This window comes from Eutrema salsugineum, unplaced genomic scaffold (assembly GCF_000478725.1).
Source record: "Eutrema salsugineum unplaced genomic scaffold, Eutsalg1_0 scaffold_14, whole genome shotgun sequence".
Classification (NCBI taxonomy): domain Eukaryota; kingdom Viridiplantae; phylum Streptophyta; class Magnoliopsida; order Brassicales; family Brassicaceae; genus Eutrema; species Eutrema salsugineum.
This window is the reverse complement of record NW_006256877.1, coordinates 4,198,650-4,206,180: the sequence shown is the minus strand read 5'-3', so window position 1 is coordinate 4,206,180 and position 7,531 is coordinate 4,198,650.

Here is a 7,531-nt window from a genome sequence, read left to right as displayed (position 1 = left end):
AGATCATCTTATCTCAGTTTAAAATGGCGGATACATATATATAGCCATACACAAAGGACACAGTTTATACGGTTCGATCTGGCTATTGGTTTGCAACCCATGATGTGTTGGAGGTGGAGGAGATAGCACCACCAAATGGTTATTTGGAGTTAAAAACGAAAGTTTGGAAGTTGGATATACTACCAAAAATACAGGTTTTCCTTTGGAAAGTAATTGCGGGAGATATTCCTACTGCAGGAAGACTTGTATCGCGAAATGTTAAGATGTCTCCAATTTGCCAACGATGTTGTGTAGAAGAGGAATCAATCAACCATGTTCTATTCACATGTACACATGCTCGGGCAATATGGCGGTGCTAAGGTTTGCTTCAATTTCTAAATCCATCAGATGATCGAAAATGTACGCCTAATGTTTCAGCTGTATGAAACAAAAGATTTATCAAAGGATCTCCGAGTTCTATCATTTTGGCTCACTTGGACAATCTGGAAATGTAGAAATGAATTTATCTTCCAAAAACGGAATTCACATCCAAACGAAGATGCCAAACGAGGAATAGATGGAGCAAAGGAATGGGCGGCAATAACAGATGATGTATCATATTTGTCTCCACATAATGCACATGGTGGAGAAGGAGAAAGAAGTAGCCTTTGGGAACCTCCGCCAATGGAATGGTTAAAATGCAACTTTGATAGTAGCTTCTATCCTAACACAAATACAGGTGGAGTTGGTTGGATTTTAAGAGACTGCAATGGAAAATTTATAACAGCTGGTCATGCAAAGCTTAATCGGATCTTCTCACCATTACATGCTGAAGCTATTGGATTTTACATGTATTACAAATGATCTGGGTACAGGGTTGGCGAATGGTATGGTTTGAAGGTGATTGCTTACAATTGGTGAATCTGGTCAACCGTCAAAGAGAAAGCACAGAAATTAATAATGTATTATGTGATCTCAGACACTGGATCTCGAAGCTACCGCTATGTTCGCTTGAACATACAAATCGGGAAAGGAATCAAGCTGCTCATATAATAGCAAAAAAATCGATGAATGTAATGTGTTGTATAATGCTTTTAATTTGCCACCGTTATGGCTTGTAAAATATTTGTACTTCCCATAAAATATAGTTGAAAAAAAACACTAATTAAAATTTTTTTTAATCGTTTATTTTTTATTGATTATTATTAAATTTAGACAGTACATTAGGGAAAATAATTAAAATCCAAACACAACGAAAAATCTAAAAAATTGTTAAAATAAAATAATTAAGGAAAAAAAAAATCAAAGACATTGCAAAGAATTGACAAAACTTAAACTAACATACATTTAATCGATCTCCAAACACGAAAGGGATTCATCATAGAACCAGCATGTAACAAAGCAATGTACATCATTTGAAGAGAGGAGCGAAAACCCATTGACTTGCCTCAAAGAAAGTTTCGACATACTCGGTATCATCGTGAATTATATCCAAAGCATAACATGACTTTGAAAGTAGGGTGGACAACACCATTAATTGTTCTTATATTTATATAAAAACATGGATCGCGAACGACATGCAATAAAAGCCTCAAGAAGTAGGCTTCGCTAACGTTAGGGTTACAGTTGGCTATAATACTCGGTCTGGAGTTGCCGCAAAGACGGGGATGCCATTGACGTTTTTACGATCCCTAATCCAATGGGTCAGAAATTTAGAATACATATATGATATGACCTCAGGATAGTCCTAATTAAACTTCAGACAACCTGTAAATTTCTCGTTGTAAACATCAGCAGAAAAGTGTTCTTCTTCTGTAAAAGCGATTTGAGATGGAGGCAGATGATATGGCAAAATCTAAGGATCACGAAGGGGACAATTACTAATCTCTACACAAAATTCATAAATTTTTTGAAGGAAAGAACTATTAGGCAATAGATTTACATAATAAGAACGTCTAAAAACAGAAAAAAAAAACAGTTAAAGCACTACAAAAAAATATTTACCTGAAAATTCTATTGTAAGGCGAGAGATGAAATATTCAATCAGAAAATTATGAACTATAAAAAAAAAATATGTTGTCATTACGGAAATGCATAAATAATAGTATATATTGATTTTTTTTAAAAGACGTGGATAATTTTTTAAAAAAGATGTTAGACCTTAGAAGACGGACGTTGTATGTAAGAAAATATAAAGACTGAGAGAAGTATATAGGATGGATACGTTAGGGTTTAGGTTAGTAACGACTTTGATATCGGTGGTCCATAATCAAAATCAGTGGTTATGACTAATTTCGAGATCAGTGGCCTATAAACAAAATCACTGGCTCATAATCGAAGAAAAAAGCCATATCACGGGTATTTACATGTAGGATTAATGATCGACCTGTCAGAACTAATTAAAATGCTATATATTTTTTTTTTTAATAATGACACATATGATAATCACTGTGGAGACGACACATCAGATTTTTAGCCATACCACATATATTTACACGTAAGATTAATAATCAACCTATCAAAATTAATTAAATCGTCACATAATTTTTTTTTTATAATGACACAAAGAATAATCGATGTGAAGTAGCCATATCATGGATATTTACATGTAAAATTAATGATCAACATATCATAATTAATTAAAATATCACATATTTTTTTTTAATAATAACACAGGAATAAATCGCTCTGGAGACAATCGAACATGGCACCTCCGTCTAAGATACAAATCATAATACCACTACATTAGATAGAATTTTTAACAATTACTCGTACTATTAAATATTTCTAGTATATATTTAGTCATTGATTAATATTAAAGATCTTCTTCGCCATCGGGTATTTCTTCGAAATTGACGGAAGCTATGTGACTCTTTCGTCAGTATCTGGGGTTGATCAACTTCCTGTTCTACAATTTCACCATTATGGTTTATTTATTAATGAGGATTACAGCTTTTAATTTTGAAATTGAAACTTCAAGGATTTAAAGTTGGATCTTTTTTAGGAATATGATAAAGATGAGAATCGCAAGTGTTATTATGGTTATTGGAGATAAAATTTATCTCTGGTGTGAATTGAATTGGTAGATATTTGATCTATAACGTTATGACTATGGAGAATCATCATCCTTCAACTCTCTTGTCAATGGATTCAAGTGCTTCTTCTCATGAGGAGCTTTTCAATCTCTGCTCTCTGGTCCTTCTGAGATCAATCTACCTCTCTCCGGTGAGCGAAGTCCTCCTCCGCAGCCTTGGAACCTGGAGTTTTGCAACATTGATGTGGGTTAGGGACAGACCTCAACTCGACGAAGATGAGGATTAATGGCTAAAAAGCCATAATTGAGAAGAAAAAAATCTACACTGCCACATTTGAGTCTGTGTGCCATAAGACATGTGATATTCCGAAAATACCCTTAATAAAAAGGGGTTATGGCATTGTTGATTATCTTTTTTTTTAAAAAAAAATCGATTAAATTGAAAAATGGAAAACCTAAAATTCTAAAACCAAAACCGATTAATTTCTGGTTTCTCTCAAATTCTGGGTAGCTCCTGAACCGAAAACCGAAATCGAAAATCTCCCCAGAAATCAACCGATTGAGCTGCTCGAATCGGGATTCCGCCGTCGTTTATTTTCGCTCGGCGCGGTGCACCGGCCTTATCTGAACCCGTGTTCTTCGCCAAATCTCGTTTCTTCGCTGTCATTTCGCAGTTAGGTAAACTTATTATGCAGTTTGAGGATTAGGGTTTAGTAATCGATTTGTCAATTCCGGTCGTTTTAGGTTGCACATTGGATAGTAGAGTGGCGTATATGTCGATTTAGTCTTCTGAGTGTTAAAATTTAACTTATTGTCATTGAATCGAGCTGAATCGAAGGTTTGTACAGTGAATCAATGAGATATGGGACAACTGGTATAATTGGGTTAACTGAATGGAAAGGGACAACTGGTACAATTGGGATAACTGAATGTAATGGGACAACCGGTACATTTCGGGTAACTGATTGGAATGGGACAACTGGTACAATTGGGTTAACTGAATGGAATGGGACAACTGGTACAATTGGGATAACTGAGTTTAATTGGGTTAATTGAATGGAATGGGACAACTGGGACAATTGGGACCCTGAATGTATTGGGACAACTGGTACAATTGGGATAACTGATTCAGATATGTGGGACAACGGGTACAATTGGTACAACTGTGAGAAAATAGGAAATACTGTTCTTCGATAATGACTTAATTTTTTTGTATTTGTGAACAGAAAAGAATGAACGGCCACACAAACATACATTTGAGTATGGAGGATGTTATTATAAGGAAGGAGAGGAGTTTAAATGGATATCAAGAAGCTCCATCTATGCTATATCATTTAAAACCTCTTTGGATGAGGTAACCTATTCGATGGTTGTATATGGTATATGCAAGAAGATTGGGGTAAACGATAGTAAGAAGAAGCTCAAGTTAAGCTACATTCCGTTGGTAGCTAAGCCACGCAATGAGTCATGTATTGTTGATGATGGTGATGTGTATGTCTATCTAACAACTGTGGATAAAGAGGGACTTAGATCTGTGTTGCATGTGGAGATAATGGAAGATTTTGAAAGAGATAAGATTCAGGAGCTAGAAACAGGAGATATTATGCTTGAAATCGAGCAAGCAGGGAAAGAACAGGACGAACTTGCTATTGTGGCTGTGCCTGAGACTGAGAAACAGATAGTGATTGATGATGTTGTTTCACAACCGGATGATCATGAACATGTAGAGCCTGCAGAGTATGGTATGGATGAGCATAATCACGTAGAGCCTGCTGGGGCTTTAGAACCGACTCAGTTTGTTCTTGAATGGGAAGATGGTGCTGGTTTTGAGAAAAATCAAGAATTTTGATCGAAAGAGGCGTTGCGAGTATTGGTTGACAGAGCTTCGCATAAGGGATGTTTTGAGGTCAAAACAGTGAAGTCTGATCCTGGGTGACTCATTCTTAAATGCCGTCAAGCTGAACATGGTTGTTCATGGTATGTACATGCTGTAGGAATGAAGGATTCAACTTACTTCAGCCTTAGAGTATACACGAAAATGCATAGTTGCTCTCGGGTCCTTACAAGCACAATTGAGAATAAAATAAAAGGCACTCCACAAGTTGTAGCAGATGTTTTGCGTGCTTCGTATCCAGGTGTAGTGGACACACCAGCTCCTAGAAGTATTGTGAAGGTTGTTCAAAATGAAGCTCATGTGAATGTGTCCTACTCTACTGCCTTGAGAGGAAAAAAACTCGCGATTAGTCAAGTGAGGGGTAGTCCGGAATAAAACTTTCAAAGATTGCATTCTTAGCTGTATGTGTTGAAGCTGGTGAATCCTGGTATAGTGACGAACGTGAAAGTGGATGGTAATAATAAGTTCAAGTATTTTTTGTTGCTTTGGGTGCCAGCATTGAAGGCTTTAGTTCAATGAGGAAAGTCATAGTCGTGAATGCAACTTTTCTTAAGAATGTTTATGGTGGTATGCTAGTATTTGCCACGGCTCAGGATCCTAATCATCACCATTACCCCATTGCAATGGGTGTAATCGATAGTGAGAAAGACTCTAGTTGGAGGTGGTTTTTAGAAATGCTCAAAACTGTTATACCAGATAATCCTGAGATTGTTTTTATGAGTGACAGACACACAAGCATAGCGAAGGCAGTGCAGGAGGTGTACCCTCAGTCTCAGCATGGATTTTGTGTGTGGCACTTGTCTCGTAATGTGAGGGTTAAAGCAGCCAATGGTTGGAAGGATTTGTGTTCTAAAAAATTCATTGAGTGCGCTCATAAGTACACCGAAAGTGAGTTCCTAATTGCATACACCGAATTTGGTATAATGTTTCCCAAAGCTGCGGAGTACTTAGAGAATGGTCTTCCTCTTGATAAATGGGCACGGTGGCATTTTAAAGGAGACAAGTACAACTTGGACACAAGCAATGCTTGTGAATCAATGAACAGCATCTTCAAGAAAGCGAGAAAGTATGCATTATTGCCTTTGATTGATGCGTATGTTGAGAAAGTGTCTGAATGGTTCAACAGGTATAGGAATAACATAGCTGGTGCATCATATTCGAAGAAACTGGTGCTGTATGTGGAAAACGAATTGCATAAACAATGTGCAATTGCGACCAAATTAGATGTGACTGAGCTAAATCTACCTGGGCTTGAATACAGTGTAGTTGGAGTTGATGGGAAAGAGCTATCTGGTTAATTTGGATACAAAAGCTGTGGTGTCGCATGTTTGATATTGATAGATTCCATGTGTTCATGCAATATCTGCAACCATTGCAATGATGCGGACGTCCTCAAGAAGAAGAGACTTACACATTTTCGATTTATGCTCGAGATACTACTTGATTGATACTTGGGCGATGGCTTACCACAGAACCATCTATATGGTGCCGCATCATTCTACTTGGATTATTCTTGAGGAGGTTGCTAATTTAGTTGTTTACCCACCAGACTACACCAAAAAAGCAGGAAGAGAGAAGGAGAAGCGGTTTCCTTCCACTGGAGAAGCTCGCAGGAGTCAGAAGGCCAACCCAAACATAAACATTGGCTGTTGGTTTCAACCACTAAACCCAAGGGAAGAAGAGGGTGAAGAGGGTCAGAGCTAGGTCTAAGGAATATTTTGGAGTTCATTTGTATTTTCATTATCTTGGATTTCTTGCAATACTATGCATTTTGGAGTAATTTGTATTTTAAATTTCTTGGATTTGGAGAATGTCAACAGGGCAACTAGGTGCAATTAGGTGCAACTAGATGCAACTACGTCCAAACCCAGGCAAACTACATACAACTAGGACAACTAGGACAACTAAGACAAGTAGGACAAGTAGGTGCAACTAGGACAAGAGAAGGCAAACTAGATACAAAGTGGACAATTGGTACCATTGGGACAACTATGAAAACTAGGACAACTAGGACAACTATGACAATTAGGGCAACTAGGACAAGAGAAGGCAAACTAGGTACAAAGTGGACAATTGGTACAATTGGGACAACTATGAAAACTAGGACAACTAGGACAACTATGACAACTATGACAATTAGGACAACTAGGACAACTATGACAACCAGGACAAACTAATTTCTTTAAATTACTAAACACTAAACAAATACAGCCCTAAACCTTAACTACTGTATACTCAACGACTACGCTTGGAAAATAAAATAAACCCATTGTTTTCTGAAAATAAGATATACCATTTGTGTTTCTAATGAAATAACCTTTATGGTATAAGGAATTATTTGACAATGTTTTCCATCTTATAAGAGGCTAAACGTAAAAATATGGGAAATATAAAAGGATGGGCGTGAAACCCTTGGGGCAGGTATAAAATGTTCAAGGTTAAGGGGACAACTAAAAAAACGGAATTCTTGTTAAAGGACAACTGAAAAAACTTAAAAATCAACCAAAGGACAACTATGACAATTTTGGGACAATCGGACAACTACGTACAACTATGATGTCACCAGAAAGTGCACGTGTGAGAATGGCGGCTGAGGATAATATTATATGTTATTTTCCTCTTTA